The sequence below is a fragment of the Rhinoraja longicauda genome, chromosome 18 (assembly GCF_053455715.1).
Source record: "Rhinoraja longicauda isolate Sanriku21f chromosome 18, sRhiLon1.1, whole genome shotgun sequence".
Classification (NCBI taxonomy): domain Eukaryota; kingdom Metazoa; phylum Chordata; class Chondrichthyes; order Rajiformes; family Arhynchobatidae; genus Rhinoraja; species Rhinoraja longicauda.
Window position 1 is genome coordinate 17,878,187 of NC_135970.1, and position 17,448 is coordinate 17,895,634.

General features: G+C 40.7%; 2 protein-coding genes across 4 annotated transcripts in view; one reads left to right on the forward strand and one right to left on the reverse strand.

The window, feature by feature from the left end:
- gtf2h1 (general transcription factor IIH, polypeptide 1) overlaps positions 1-17,424 on the reverse strand; it is a 58,755-nt gene extending 41,331 nt beyond the window's left edge. Inside the window, exons 1-2 of one of the 3 annotated variants that reach the window (XM_078415194.1) lie at positions 9,918-10,090; positions 6,102-6,155 (exon numbers count right to left, since the gene is read on the reverse strand). The gene's annotated coding sequence lies outside the window, so the exon portion shown is untranslated. Of the gene's footprint in view, positions 1-6,101; positions 6,156-9,917; positions 10,091-17,299 lie in introns of those variants that run through there. The other 2 variants (XM_078415197.1, XM_078415195.1) reach the window with 2 other exon arrangements.
- The window catches only part of LOC144602290 (galanin peptides-like), a 411,360-nt gene that overhangs the window by 125,585 nt on the left and 268,327 nt on the right, over positions 1-17,448 (forward strand). The gene's annotated exons all lie outside the window — the stretch shown is intronic.

Here is a 17,448-nt window from a genome sequence, read left to right on the forward strand (position 1 = left end):
TGGAGTAACTCAGCGGGTCAGGCAGCATCTCTGGAGAGAATGAATGTGAGACGTTTCGGGTCGAGATACCCATGATCAAAGCAAGCATAAGAATTGAACAGATTTGCCTCATAGAATTTTCTGCAAAGAAAAATCAGTATATTGTAGATCAATTAATTCAAGGTGACGACTAGATTTGTTGATGATAATCCATGAATATCGTTAACTTTGTTTACAATTCTATGAAAGTCTGGGGAAAAGTTGCTTCCAAATGCATATTTGGGGCTTCCTCTCAGCTTACAATTTCAATTTCTCTTTTTGAAAAAGAAAAATAATCACAATTTGTCTTGCTTCACAAGTTTTACATGGACCACATTCGCACTATTACGATGGACAGCATAATTCGTCAAAAAAAACAAGATCGCAGAGCCAGTAAACCTCCAGGAATAATGATCAAAAAAGTTATATACTCCAGCAGCAGTATCACAAGCTTCAATAATTTAAACTTGTTGAGCTTTGCCTGATAAATTATACTATTCGATTTCAAATTTGTTTGGAAGAAACTGATGATGAAAACTTTACCTGATAAATTACAGCGTATTCAGCATCAATTTCTTCAAAATAAATTTGAAATTGAAGAGTGTCAAATCTTACAATTTTATCAAATTGAGGGTGCAGACATTCATCTGTGCAACCATGGCAGTGCTGGCACACAGATCTTTTCTGTTGGGAAAGTGTGATGTTGAATGAGCTCTTCTGATTTGCAAATAAAGCTCAAAACATTCAATCAATTTTTCCATTCCAAAGGCACACTAAATTTTATGCCCAAGATTAGCTGAAACAAGTCCACCTCCGTCAATTGTCTTTGAAGTGATGCCAAGCCTTGACTTCATCACAAACCTCATCTTTCATCATGTCATGCAAATTGTGCTGTATTTTGGATAATTTTTAGTTTCATTTCTGCAATAGACAGGTACATGAAGTTTTTTTTACCATGCCTTTCAACTGAAATAAAATGTAATATTCTCAACCTTATACTCACTGAATCGTCTTCGAATTCAAAGGTCACTGCATATGCTATTAACAAGCAGGCCACTGCCAATTCTCCAGAAAGTACAAAATGTCTTGACAATGAATAAAGCAGTTTTGCAGCTCGGCACTAATGTCTAATCCTCTCTTCACCTCATGGAAGGTGCTTTACTGGACAGAGAAATGCCATCTAAAGTATGTAATTTGTAACTTTTAATTTGCACTATTTCCCCTGCTCACTGACACCGTAAATATTGCGTGCTTTACCACTTCAATCTGAAATTTTTGGAACTGTCAATTTTTCCTACAAATATATTATTTCAAATCTACTGTCAATTAAGCATTTTTGATTCTCTGTGGTCTCTTGCTATTTTTGATATTCACTATCATTTCTCCATCATAATTCTCACCTGTGCTTCTCGAAACTTCTTGGACTTTACTATCTTCAGTGAGTGTAATAAGTAACATAATCAGCGGAAAGAAACACCCCTATGGGTCACTCTGCCATTTGATAAGATCACGGCGGATTCCCAGTAATCTTCAGAAATTCCACAAATCCTTGAATGGTCCTCAGCTTTGAATGTAGAAAATGTAACCCCACAACTTAAAAAGCAGGCAGCGAGAGAAAAGGGACAATTGTAAACAAGTTGGTTTAATATCAGCAGTAGAGAAATGCTGTAATTTATTCTTAAATAAATAGTAACAGAGTGCTTGGGCAGTCAATATAGATTATGAAAGGGAAATCATATTTGACAAACCTGATTTTTAGGTTGTGACCTGTGGAATAGAACAGTGAGAAGCAGTTGATTAGGACTTTGGAAAGCATTTGATAAAGTGCCTAACAAGAAGTTATTAAATCATGGTAAAAACAAGGAACTGCAGATGCTGGTTTACACTGAAGATAGACACAAACTGCAGGAGTAACACAGCGGGACAGGCAGCATCTCTGGATAGAAGGAATGGGTGATGTTTCAGGTCAAGACCCTTCTTCAGGCTGAAACAAGACATTAAACATACAAAAGGATACAAAGTGCTGGAGTAACTCAGTGGGTAAGGCTGCATATCTTGGGAATATGGATAGGTGACCCTTCAGACTGATTAAATCGTTAGAGTGCAAGATATTTTGGGGTACAATATACTGAAGTGAACCACAGGGCTCAGTCACAATCTATATTGATAAATTGGATGAGTGGATCAAGTGTAACCTAATGCAAGTTTGTTGCTGATGCAATGCTAGGAACCAATGACACAGATAGGCTAATTTACAGACATGATAGCATCACTTTCCTGCATTAACCCCATATTCTTCAATTTCCTTAAAATCTAAAGATATATTGAACTTTGTCTTGAATGTATGCGCATTTGCAGCCCCCAGAGTAGTGACCCTGATAAATTTGTCACTCTGAGTGGAAAAAAGAATCTTCTCAGCTCTCTCCCAAATGATTCTTATTCTGGGATAATAATCCTGGGCTTCAGAAATCCCTGCTCGAGGAAACATAGAAACATAGAAAATAGGTGCAGGAGTAGGCCATTCGGCCCTTCGAGCCTGCACCGCCATTCAATATGATCATGGCTGATCATCCAGCTCAGTAGCCTGTACCTGCCTTCTCTCCATACAATAGACAATAGACAATAGGTGCAGGAGTAGGCCATTCAGCCCTTCGAGCCAGCACCGCCATTCAATGCGATCATGGCTGATCACTCTCAGTCAGTACCCCGTTCCTGCCTTCTCCCCATACCCCCTCACTCCGCTATCCTTAAGAGCTCTATCCAGCTCTCTCTTGAAAGCATCCAACGAACTGGCCTCCACTGCCTTCTGAGGCAGATAATTCCACACCTTCACCACCCTCTGACTGAAAAAATTCTTCCTCATCTCCGTTCTAAATGGCCTACCCCTTATTCTTAAACTGTGGCCCCTTGTTCTGGACTCCCCCAACATTGGGAACATGTTATCTGCCTCTAATGTGTCCAATCCCCTAATTATCTTATATGTTTCAATAAGATCCCCCCTCATCCTTCTAAATTCCAGTGTATTCAAGCCCAATCGCTCCAGCCTTTCAACATACGACAGTCCCGCCATTCCGGGAATTAACCTAGTGAACCTACGCTGCACGCCCTCCATAGCAAGAATATCCTTCCTCAAATTTGGAGACCAAAACTGCACACAGTACTCCAGGTGCGGTCTCACCAGGGTACTCCAGGCGCGGAATCAGCAACATATCTCTCCTGGCAGGGCCCATAAGAAAGTATGTATTAATGAGATCATCCCTCCTTTTTCTAAACTTGAGATTACATGCTCGGTCTATTTAACCACTCCACAACAATTCCTGTGATTACAGGATTGTCTAATCTCAATGCTTTGCTGCAGTCCTGCTATTACAAGTATATCCAATACACTGTGCCTTCCTTTGTTGGAGTCACCAGGTCTGTACAAAACACTCCAGGGTTCACTGGAGCAAGATATTTCTGCTCTACTGAAATAGGACAAGGACAAAGACCAATATATTACATGCCTTCAAAATTATTTACTGAAGCAGAAGGTTAACTTTCACGATCTGTTTACTAGGAAACCACGGTCCACTGACCACCAACATCAATCAATCTCCCATCATTTGAAAAAGCTCAATAATGGATGGTGATACCAACCTCATCCTGAGGTACATTCTGTACCCTTACTATTACATGGACCATCATTTATTTGTTAGCTGAAGAAACATAGGTGGTAATCAGAAAGAGTTTTGTGTCCATGCTGGCTTGATGCCATGAAACGTCAAGGAGTCTTAATGCCAATATTGAGCACTGACAGAGCTTGCTGTGTATACCATTGTACCGGCCCATGCAGTGATTGTGATGGAAGAGTCTGCCATGACAGAGTCAGGCAGTAGCTTGACTACTCTTTGGAACAACTTTGATATCAGTTTAGGTCCCAATTAAGACACCAGTGTCCAGACATTCGCAAGGATTCATGAGGGTGAGACCGATTTTGCAGTGTCAGAACACATTGCCTTGGTCAGTGTCGGGTAGTCAGTCTAATTTTATTCTATCTATTTCAACAACTGAGTAATGTGTTAGACTTTATTTAAAGAGCACCTAAAAGTGCACTACATTGTTAATGCCTGAAGTCAATTAAGGGCCAGTGCAAGTAATGATAATGTTTCCTCCCTGGAAGGGCATTAGTGAACCAATTACTTTTTTTGTGGCATTGCAGTCATTTTTACCAATAACAATTTAAATTTAAACTTTAGATTATTAAAGGATTTAAATTACCCAGCTGTATGTGGGTTGAACTTTGATCTCTGGGCTGTTCTGTTATTAGGTTTGTGCAATTAATATGCCATTACCAAATTACTATTTCATTTTTCTCACATGTTTGTTGGTCGTGCATATTTATGATGGTATTTTCTGGGTCGAGCGCATATTGATGCAATCATAAAAAACGCCTTTACGCAGAAGATTAAGGAGATTTGGCATGTTGACGAATACTCTCTTGAACTTCTGCAGGTGTATGGTAGAGAACATACTGACTGGTTGTTTCATGACCTGGTTCAGCAACTCGAATGCCCAATAAAGGAGATTACAAAATGTGGTAGACACTGCCCAGTCCATCATGGATACTGACCTTACCCCTGACTCTCTGTCCGGTATCAATTCAAAACGTCACCTATTCCATTTCTCCAGAGATGTCTATCTTCAATTTAAACCAGCATCTGCAGTTCCTTCTACACTTCCTGCCATCAAAGGTATCTATAGAAGGCACTGCCACAAACGGCAGGCAGCATCAAGGACCCACACCACCCTCACCATGCCCTCATTTCACTCCTGCCATCCAGAAGAAGGTATAGGAGTCTGAAAACCGTAACTTGCAGGTTTCGGAACAGCTTCTTCCCAACAGCCAACAGGCTATTAAAAACACTCTGAACACCAACTACGAACTGTCTTGGCTGCACTCGGGACTTTAGGCTTTGCAATAATATTGTATTTTTTAAATTGATTCTTTTTTTTGTTATGTTTTCGATGAATACTGCATTCACTGACTTGTTATACTGCTGCAAGAATTTTTTCATTGTTCCATTTTGGTACATACGAAAATTAAACACTCTTGACTTGTTTTAAAGAGTCTCGGAGGAAATGTAGTTCGGTTTTAAATCGTGAATGAGCCCAAATTAAAACTGTTGAATTAGTACAAATGCTGAAGCAACAAATTGACAGCTATTAAGTAAGAGATTTTCCTAAGATCAGTGATCCTCTTTCAAATAACATGCAATGTATTCACTCTAACTTTCATCTACTGTGGTCATTATTCAGGTTTGCTTGTTATTCATCATAGATGCAAACATATTCTTCCACGTTGCTGCATCAAGACTAAGATGAACTGCATGCTTTCCTTGATTGATTTATTCTCGAGATTTCAAAACAACAGAACTTCTTTGCTCCTCATTTTTCTTTCTACCTACAGGTTTATGCAACAAGGGTTGAAATTATCTAAACACCACATCCTGTTTAAACATACTTTCTCTTTATGACTTTGCTGATTTCCCGCTTCTGACTCTGAAGGCACACGTGTACTCACTGCAGAGAGAGTACTGCCAGTGAAGCATATAGAATTATCAAAGCGAGGTGCAGCAATGGAGATAGTACAATTGGCACCAGTATACTCCCAGCCCTGACACTAAAAGACCATAGTAAACATAAGATTGTCATCCAGGTTCTATATCTGGATATTGATATACAAAACAGTGGCACAGCTGGTAGAGCTGCTGCCTCACAGCGCCAGATTCAATCCTGACCTTAGTTGCTGTCTGTGCAGAGTTTGCACGTTCTCCCTGTGACTGTGTGGGTTTCCTCCAGATGCTCTAGTTTCCTCCCACATCCCAAAGATGTGCGGGTTTGTAGGATAATTGGCCTCTGTTAATTGGCCCCTAGTGTGTATGGAGTGGGGAAAGTAGGATTACATTGAACTAGTGTGAACTGGTGATCAATGGTCAGCATGGACTAGGTGGGCCGAAGGGCTTGTTTCCATGCTATATCTCTAAATTAAACTAAGCAACAGTTAACTGAACAAACACTCTGAATTATGCAAATAATGTACTTACCAACCAACCTTTACCTTTCAGCATGAGCAATGATGATAGACACAGAGAGGATAACTGGGAGGAGGGAAAAACATTCTTGTTAAATGGAAAAAGTTTTAAACATTTCTACTCCATGCTCAACTCAGATAGTCACGTACAGAAAATATTTTCAAAAAAATCCAACGACAATCCACACCCTGGGCCAGGATGAAGAGAACAATCCCACCCACAGCTAGTAAAGAGGCATGGCAATGAATATCAGATAGGTTTTGGCTATCGGTCTAATATTCCTTATACGGAATAGTGTCACCTTGTGTGTGATAATGTTCTTTGAAACAGGTTGAAACATTCTGTATAATTAAAGGTCTATGTTTTAGCTTTGCCACCTATGATAGACGTGTAACTATCTCTAGTTCTTCACCCCGATGGTCCACAATTCCAGGTTCACAAATTTCATCCCGGCAATAAAACAGCTTCATTCGGTCAGATTACCACCAATGTTATTACAACAATTATTTTATGGGAGCCTTTTACATGCCTCACCTGCAGAGAAATGAGCAAGGATCAACAGGGAGCAAACTTCAAAACAAAACACAATGTGCTGGAGTAACTCAGCAGGTTAGGGAGGCCTGTAGGACATGCCCTTTTGGGCAGAGACTCTTCTTCAGATTTGGTCCTGATCTGAAATGTTGCCAATCCCAGTTATTCCAGCACTTTGTTTTACTCAAGATTCCAGCATCCAGGTGATAGTCCAGGTGGGTCACAGGGAAGAGACTAGAGTCGAAACGAGGACAGAAAGGCGTCAGATAAGGAAGAGGAGGAGTGAAATGTAAAGCAGGAGGGAAGGATTTGGGTGGACAGGAACAGAGGTGAGAGGAAAAGAGGGCGATAAGAGGTAAATGGGAGACTCCAAATAAAGGAAGATGAGTAAACGAAGGAAGGGGAAAAAACAGGGTGTATGGGAGAATAGTAGAGACACCAGGGAGGTGGGGGTTAAAATGGATAAAATTCAATGTTCATGCCATTGGGTTGTGGACTACCCAGGTGGAATAATATGTGTTGTTCTTCAGGTCTGTATGTGGCCTTCACTGGGGTGGAGATGGAATGAGAAAAGTTAAAATGGTTAGGAACAGGACCTCTGACCAGGGTGGTCAGAGTACAAGTATTCATCAAAACGGTCACCTAATCTACACTCGGTCTGGTTGATGAAGAGGAGGCCGCATTGGGTGCATCAAACACAATAGATGCAAGTGAACTTCTGTCTCGCCTGTAACGGCTATTGGTGTCCCCAAACGGAAACGAGAGAGGAGAGGAGATGCGGGGTCAAGGTGAATGCAGAGACAATGGTTTCTCTAACTTAGGTGTCCAGAATCAGGGGTTTGAACTTTACAAATAATGCCCATTCAGGAAAGACATGGAGAATCTTCATAAGGGCAATGAATCTTTAGAATATACTACTGAAATGGGCAGTGAAGGCAGTAAAGGGAGGGATTGAAAGATTAAATGTATCAGGAGAAATAAGGTTAAGGCAAAGTTAGTGCAAGAACAGGTTGTATGGAAACTGTCAGTGTCACTTTATTAAATAGTGGAGCAGAAATGACAGGTCAAATGGCCTATTTGAGCTTTCTTCCTAATACACTGGATATCATTTGCACCCTGTCAACAAACTCAGTTGTGCCAACAGTCGGTTTGCCAAAGGCCATTCAGTAGAAAAGTGCTATCGACTCATCCTGGTTACTTTAAAGATTCCAATCCATCCTCACTTAGTTAGTCTCATTCGTGCTGGTTCAAGTGGTTAAGAGCAGAACAATGCCATACCAGACTGAGATGCATCCAGTCAAAATGCTTTCTATACTTTTTTTTTTAACACAAAAGTAATTCCAATTCATTTTCCGTTTTCTTTAGCTGCAGCTTCACCACCACAGTTGTCGGGGCCCTCAACCTTAGCTGCTCTGTCTCCTGCTTGGATAGGTGATGTTTCGGGTCGGGACCCATCTTCAAACTTTGTCCGTCTAAAGAAGGGTCCCGACCCGAAACATAATCCATCCGCATTCTCCAGAGATGCTGCCTGACCCACTGAGATACTCCAGTGTCTTTTTGTGTAAACCAGCATTGGCAGTCTGAAGAAGAGTCTCGATGCGAAACCGAAAGCAGATGATATTATAACAGAAAATGTTGGGAACACTCGTTAATTCAGGTAGTATCGCTGGAAAGGGAGAAGGTAATGTTTCAAATCGAAGAACAGTTCAAAGAAATGCTCTTCGCCACGAGACGTTAACTCAATTTCTCTTCCAGCAATTAGACAATAGGTGCAGGAGGAGGCCATTCGGCCCTTCGAGCCAGCACTGCCATTCAATGTGATCATGGCTGATCATTTTCAATCAGTACCCCGTTCCTGCCTTCTCCCCATACCCCTTGACTCCGCTATCCTTAAGAGCTCTATCTAGCTCTCTCTTGAATGGATTCGGAGAATTGGCCTCCACTGCCTTCTGAGGCAGAGAATTCCACAGATTCACAACTCTCTGACTGAAAAGGTTTTTCCTCATTACTGCTAATATATTCCACTGCACACAATCCGGGTGTCGACACTATTAGATGTACAGTGCCCTCCATAATATTTGGGACAAAGACCCATCATTTATTTATTTGCCTCTGTACTCCCCAATTTGAGATTTGTAATAGAAAAAAAAAATCACATGCGGTTAAAGTGCACATTGTCAGACTTTAATAAAGGCCATTTTTATACATTTTTGTTTCACCATGTAGAAATTACAGCAGTGTTTATACATAGTCCCCCCCCCCCCCCCCCATTTCAGGGCACCACAATGTTTCGGACACAGCAAAGTCACGTAAATGAAAGTAGTCATGTTTAATATTTTGTTGCATATCATTTGCATGCAATGACTGCTTGAAGTCTGTAATTCATGGACATCACCAGTTGCTGGGCGTCTTCTCTGGTGATGCTCTGCCAGGCCTGTATTGCAACACCGGACTCCTGAAGATTGTTTCTGATCTGTGCTTGGAATTTTTCTTTATTATAGAGCGAATTCTTCTGTCATCTTCGGTGGAGATCTTCCTTGGCCTGCCAGTCCCTTTGCGATTAGAAGCTCACCAGTGCTCTCTTTCTTCTTAATAATGTTCCAAACAGTTATTTTGGTAAGCCTAAGGTTTGGCTGATGTCTCTAACAGTTTTATTCGTGTTTCTCTGTCTCATTATGGCTTCTTTGACTTTCACTGGCACTAGTTTGGTCCTCATATTGATAAATAGCAATAAAAGTTTCCAAAGGTGATGGAAAGACTGGAGGAAAGACGAGGTGCTGAGAGCTCTCTTATACCTGCATTAAGGGGGCAATTAAGCACACCCGAGCAATTACAAACACCTGTGAAGCCATGCATCCCAAACATTATGGTGCCCTGAAATGGGGGGTCGATGTATAAACACAACTGTAATTGCTACATGGTGAAACCACAATGTGTAAAAATGGCCTTTAATAAAATCTGACAATGTGCACTTTAACCACATTTGATTTTTTTCTATTACAAATCTCAAATTGTGGAGTACAGGCAAATAAATAAATGATGGGTTTTGTCCCAAACATTATTATGGAGGGCAATGTAGACACCATCTTGGATATATTGGCACGGTTATTGCATATATATATATATATATATATATATATATGTGATGTGTCACACGTACACGCAGTGGGTGTACCTTCTACCCTGACACACTGGTGTGTGTAGTGTACAGCGAGCACACACCGGCACACTGCTGCAAGCCCACTCTGCACAAGATCAATCATGCCCGTGCTTGCCCCAGGTCTCGTCCTCGCTTACCTCCTGTTTGTTCCTTTCAGGCTCTGGTTCCAAACTCGACTCCAACTTCTCTGACACCCACCATCAACATCACCTTTGCGTCTCTCCGGACCCCCGCGGAACTGTGCACCCACACAATTGGGCCGCGCACAAAGGTTCCTAGTGGCGGCGACCGCCGCCTCGGGGCACGTGACCGGTGGTGACGCATGCGCACCAGGACCCCGGCTTCGGAGCGGAGCGCGGCTTTCACTTCCGGGAACCAAGCTCAGGCCCGTCGCTAAGTGGCTGACGATGCCGCAGTACGGCGTTGACAGTTTGACAGTACGGCTTTCCGTTCCTGTTTAAAAATCTCGATTATAAACAATAGACGCTTCCATGTAGAATTAGGTGAGGGAAAATGAGCAATCCGAAAGCAAATAGCAAGTCAAGGGCAAAAAAAAAATTCCGACAGTGAGAGGAATCGCTGGTCAAACAGCACCCGAGGGGAGAGAAGCAGCCGACGTTTCGGGTCAAGGATACATTTCTACCAGATCTTAGGTGCGGTTTGCGTTTTAGCTAAAATTTCATTGCACATGATAAAGTATTCAAGAATTTCGCCTCCCGGCTTTGCCCCAATAGTACTACAATTTTCACTTTCAAACAAATGCTTATATTTTTTACGGAAAGTTACACTGAACTCCGCTGCTTCAAATAATTACAATTAACTACGGAGGAAGTGGGGGACTTTATATAATGTCATTTACCTTAAATGTGTCCTCTGCTTACTGTCCTTATCTTTCAAATTTTTTCAAGATTTCCAAGACATTACATTTTTCCTTAACGTCCTTTGATCTGAGATCAATCTTATCTTCATTAATCACAACACTTGTTCATCCTATTTTTTTCTGCTTCTTTGCCATGCATTCCTCTCTAAAAATGAGCAGAATTGGGCAATTGTCCAGATGTATAAGTAGGCTTATCATTCATTTTACATCTAGCTTCCATTATATCAAAGACCCTCTTTATTTTAACAACCTTGTCATGTTCTGTGGGTGGTCAAAGATTATTGAACGTGAGCCCTCTTCTCTTTATTTCCATACCCCATATACTTTGTGACATAATTTTGAGGGGTATGGAATATTAAATTATTTCCAGGAAATTATTTCCTGGAAACAGAAGGTTCCATAATAATAGTTATTTGAATGAATATAATTGTTTGATTTGAAGTGTTCCAATGTACCTCAAACATGTAGTTTAAAAAAATGAATGTAAAAAAATAGCATACTGAAAGTCAGTAAATCAGCTGATCCAGATGAAATTCATCCCAGTTACAAAAGAAGCATTGGTGACAGTTGGATCCACGATGAATCCACAGGTGACATGGAAGATTTTATTCAAGAGAAGATGACTAATTCTGATAACTGCAGGCAAGTGGCAGTGAAGTTATTCAAAACTTTTATCAGAGCATACAAAAACAATTGGAAAGGCATGGATTAATCAAAGACATTAATCCAAAAACATTGACTAATTCTATTGAATTATTTGATAAAAGTTAACAGAGAGCTGATCAAGAAACTACAGTACGTTTTAATGCAAATTTGTGTCAGGCCCACTCAGAGAGCGTATTAACAAGTTGGGAGACCATGGTATTAGAGGGGAGGTGGTACTTGTTTAAAGAAATAATATAAAATCTAGGCTGACTCTCCACTGAAGTACTCAAAGAGCATTACGTGTTTAGAAGTGATGGCATTTTAGTCAGACATCCCATCTCTTATGTAGACACATATCACACAGCACTATTTTAAGGAGAGGGAGAGTTGTCCCCCCCCCCCCCCCCCCACAGAAGCTCATCAAAGCCTCTAGATTAATGAGGTTTTTTCCCCCTTCAGTCAAGGGTGCTGGATGAATGTTTTTGAAACCGAGTTGTGGTTTTGATTGGTGCTCTACGGAGGTCAGTTTTTAAGTCCAGGAAAAGAAAGGTAAATTATTTGCACTTGAATGTTGTAACAATCTTTATTTAAGGTATCAGTGAAGAGGATAGCTATGGAGTTTAGAGATATAGCATGGAACAGGCACTTTGGCCCAACGAGTCAACACTGATCATCGATCACCCATTCACACTAGTTCTATGTTATTCCATTGTATCATCTACTCCCTACACACTAGGGATAATTTTTACAGAGGCCAAAATACAAACACACATGTCTTTGGGATGTGGGAGGAAACCAGATATCCTGGAGGAAAGCCACGTGGTCACAGGAACAACTCCACACAAACAGCACCCGGGGTCAGGATTGAACCTTGGTCTCTGTGCTGTGAAGCAGCAGCTCTACCACTGCGCCACTGTTTCGGATTAACAGGATCATGCAATGTCAATAATGTGGTTCATGGCCTTCAATGAAGAAGAATTACACGATGCACTCATGGAATAAACTAATATGGAATGACAAATTAAATATTAGGATTTTTGAAAAGTGCTAATGAGCAGAGACACCTAGGTGTGCCATGTGCCCAAGTCTTAAAATATATAGTATGGCAAATAGATTCTGTGGTTTAAAAAAAGCATTTAGTTTTCTTTGTTCAGGAAGGGAACATAGAAATAAATGGGATTGTGCAAGATTGTTATAAATTACTTGTACCGTATTAAAAAAATCATACTGAGGTACAGGCTGCTGGAGTCATGTTGAAGTAAAGACTAGGCTGGATGTGAAAGGTAGTGTAGTCAGTCGAACTTAAGAGTTCAAGGGATTTAGTGCAAAGAGGGAGAATGACCATTAGGAGAAAGGTAGCCTGAAGAAGGGTCTCGACCCGAAACGTCACCCATTCCTTCTCTCCAGAGATGCTGCCTGACCTGTTGAGTTACTCCAGCATTTTGTGATACCTTTGGTTAGGAGAAAGGTAGTAATAGCAAGATTATGAAGAGAAATTTAACTTTTAGGTGCTGAAATCTCAAACGGAACTATGAAGGATATAATTTACAGCAGAGTTGTAGATTTCTTGAAGGTTTACTAAACATGAAAGATTGTTAGGTTGGTCAGGGGAGTAGTACAGTACAGCACAGCAGTACAGCACAGCAATGGGCCACCAAATATAGGCCCAATATGGAATAGTTTGCTTTATCACAAAAGAAAATATCTTTGAAGAGAAAACATAGCAATCATTTGAGACCATGAATTGTAGTAGGTCAGGAATCCTGCCGAGCCAGATACGTGAAAGATGAATAGATGCCCAAGTAATCTTTTGTGCTTTCACTATGCTGTAAAAGCTCTCCCCATTTTCCTTCATACATAGTGACATTTAGTTTGAAAATCAATAGTCAATAGTCAATTTATTTGTCACATACACATAAATGTGCAGTGAAATGAAAGATTACCCACAGTCCAACAATAAGACCAATAAAAATAAGCAATAAAAATAAGCAAGAAACATCCATCACAGTGAGTCTCCTCCAGTCACCTTCTCACTGTGATGGAAGGCCAGAATGTCTTTTCTCTTCCCCTGCCATCTTCTCCCACGGTCAGGCTGTTGAAGTTGTCACGTCAGGGCCGTCGGGGCTTCCAACATTGAAGCCCCCGCCGGGCAGAGAAAATCCGGTGGACTATTCCACGCGGCCCGCGGCCGAAGTAGCCTCCGGAGTTGAGTCGCAGCCGCTCCCGCAGCGCCCCACAGCCTCCGAAGGCAGCCAGCTCCGCAGATGGTAAATCCGGTCCGCGGGCTCTGCGAACCAGAGCCCAGGTGGTCCCAGGTGGAGGCCGCCAGCTCCAGGTGTTTGGCCGATGGTAGGCCGCAGCGGGAACGGAGACACGACCCAGAAAACAAAGGTTGCGTCTCCGTTCGGAAGAGACAATTTTACAGTCCCCCCCCCACATAACACACAACCACAAAAAACACTACATCATATCTAAACACTACAATTAAGACAAAAAACACAAAAGACAAACGGACTGCAGGCAAACCGCAGCTGCTAGGGCAGCGCAGGCGATAGAGTCTGCTAATGGCATGTTAATGGCATTTCCTCCTCTGCGCTGCTGTTTGCCTGTAACATCATACCTTAGTAGTTTTGTCTCTCCCAATTTTTCATTATCCAATTGATGCTATGAGCTATGACTACAGGTAATATTTTTGTTTCTTCCCACCCCCATCAGACTCATCTCTGTATCCAGGTTGTTGAAAACATGATTAGCAAATCACCTATAGGAATGATCATAGATATAAGAGCCAAGAAATATAGAACAAGTTATTGGCACTTAGCCAAGTAGTTACGTGTGAAAATTGTATGTTCACTAATTCTTCCAGCACAACCTTTAATACTGGAACTTGAACATTCAATATAACACTAACATTTACCACACTGCTATGTTAAAATGTGATAATTTGATAAACATTTACACCTACATCATACATTATTGCATTATTTTAAAAGTTTTGATAGTTTGCAGAGAGTAAAATAACTCTGAAGTGCAATGTGTAATGTTGAGAAATTGTGGGAGCCACCTTGTGTATAGCAAGATCTCACCAATAAATTCATCGCTAGTAAATTGATATTATGTTACAGATCATGGAGAACATTTGTCCAGAATATTGGAGAGCTTCCCTTTTGTTAAAGAACAGATAGACAAGGGCTTTGCGCAATATATTGGTAAAAAGATTAAGTTTCTAACTTGAAGTACAGTCAATCCAGATTATAAATTTGGGTTATGCATTGGTGAGTGAATTTTGTGACAGTCTCAGAGATTTTCATTCTTATCTTTGTGCTGCCATCACTAACCAATTAGAACAGCAGACAAAAGGATATGTTATCAATTACAAGGAAAATTCTTCTTTGTGCTGCAAAAAAAAAAGTTGAACTGATATGATGGTTGAGAGATCTGTAAAGGAGATAATGTATCAAGTTCAGTGGGTGCATTACAACTGAGTATGGGTCTTGAGTTCATTCCAATTTATGAATACTATTTTAAAATGATCATGGATTTTACATAAAAATTGAAGGAATGCGAGTTAGAATTTCATTGTTTCATTTCAGGACATATGACAATAAAACACTCTTGACTAGTATTAGGCAATTCATTCCCTGGCCTGCTATTCAGTACTATCATAAGTGACGAAGTTCAAATATTACTTTGCTGTTTTATTCCAACATGCCTTGACTTTTGTTTTCCAACTATCCAAAAACATGTCCTGAAGTCATGCAGTCTCCAAGCCTCTATATCCTTCTGAGGTAGAAAATTATGAAGAATCAGAGCCTCCGATTGAAGAATTATCTCCTTATTTTAGTTCTATATGCCCTATGCTATATTTTGAATGAGACTCTTTGTTCTGGGCCTCTTCACCAGAAGAATCCTATCCCCTACAATTATCCTGTCAAGTCCTGCAAGAATTGTGTGTATTTCAATGAGGACATCTCCTATACTTCTCAGCTATGAAGAGAGGTTGAGTGTCTTACCCAATCCCTCTACATATGACAGTTCTGCCATCCCTGCAGTCTGGAGAGGGGTCCCGACCCAAAACAGGTTCTTCAGCCCACAATGTCAGTGCCAAACATGATGTCAAGATAAACTAATCTCCTCTGTCTGCATATATCCTTCCATTCCCTGCATGTGCAATCTAAAAGCATCTTAAACACCACTATCGTGGCTGCTTTCAAAGCTGATACCACAGTGGTAAAGGGTTCCAGGCACCTACCACTCTCTGTATTTAAAAACTTGTCCTGCATATCTCATTTAAATTTACCACCTCTCACTTTTAAGATATGCCCTCCAGTCTTTTGATATTTTCATTCCTCTTCAAAGCCTCCGTATCCTTTCTGTAATGGGATGACGAGAACTGCAAGCAATGCTTCAAATGCAACACCTCACACTTGCTCGGATTAAACTTTATCTACCATTTAACTGCCTCTATCTGTAACTGATCTATATCCTGCTGTAGCGCTTGACAGCCTCTTTCACAGTTTGCAGCTCCACTAATTATGGTGTTGTCTGCAAACTTACTAACAACCCATATCTCATTTTGTGCATTGATATTTATTCTATGTGTAAGAGGAATTGCAGATGCTGGTTTAAACCAAAGATAGACACAAGATGCATGATGCCCTTACGTTGATCTCAGAAGTGCTTTTTATGATTGAATAGGCCATGTAAATGCAATTCATTGTTGCTCCATTTTGATTAGTGCTATTTAAAATGCACGTTAGTGAAACCAGAACTTTTATACCATAATTACCCAGGGAGCAGTCTCCTATCTCTACATTATAGACGCCTGTGACTTAAAAATACTACTCGAATGCAGCAAAAAAAAGTTTCTTAATCTAGGAGCAAGACCCAAAGAGATGGAAGAATTGAGGGGGTATTTTGAGAGTTTGGGCTTTGTTAGCTAAAGGCTCAGTCACCAATGTTAGAGCAATTTAATTTAGGGATGCTATCTCAAATATAGGCCCAGAGGAGATAACACATGCGGAGATATTTGGATTCACATGAGGAAGTATTTTGAAAACAAAACACAAGGAACTTAAAATCAATACATTGCTTAATGCTGAGCCAAAGTAGATCAACAAGCACCTGGTTATTATAAACTAGAATAAGGGCAGCAGAGTATTGAATAGCCTGCAAAATAGGGGGGCATTCAATACTTTGGAAGGCCAGTCTAATCTCAGTGCAATAAATAGGTTTTAGCAGCTGAATTGTAGCAAGGGTGGAATTGGGTGATATTCTGCAGTTGAAAATTAGTAGTCTCGGAAATTTCACAAAATATCAAAACTCAATTTCTATGGTTCAGTTTCAGGCAGTTATAAAAGTTGAGGTGACAACAAAAGGGTGAATGTTACCAGAACTACTGTGGTCCCAATAAACATCTTTCCAAATTTAATGTCAAATTAGCAGGGGCAGAATTGACGAGGAACCAGAGTTTCAAAGACACTCGTCTGTAGTAGTTAAAGTCTGAAAGAGAGGGGGAAGGTAATGGTGTAATGTCGTGCTGAACGCTTATACTGTGGGCTCTCACTGTGTAGTGCTTTTCTCCTCGCGGTAGTTTTGATGGAGGGTTGCAAATAATTACATTGATTAATAGAATTAAAGAAAAAATAATTTGGTAAATTGGCAGCCGGAATAATTGAGACCAAAACCCCCTGTTTAAAATAAAAACCACATCATTTAGATAAACCCATAAGCAATTGCTCATTTTTTCCTAATCCCTCTCCCTGCGCATTTTTTAAAAACACCTCAAAATGAACTATTTTCAGATTATTTTACACACCGGGACATCGACGTCCCAACAAAACTTGAGTTAAATAACCCAGAAGGCGAGTTTCCTGTATAATGACGCCATTCTTACGGAAATCACTTTCTCGTCATGACCACCCTCCCCCATCTAAACCAAATCGCATTAACAACCAGTATCTGTAGTTTCTTGTTTCTACTTTATAATCTGACCTTGTAATCCTCTGGCATCACAGCAGAGACAAGCATTCTACGTTATCCTCAGTCTGAAGAAGGGTTTCGACCCGAAACGGCACCCATTCCTTCTCTCCAGAGATACTGCCTGACCCGCTGAGTTACTCCAGCATTTTGTGTCTACATTC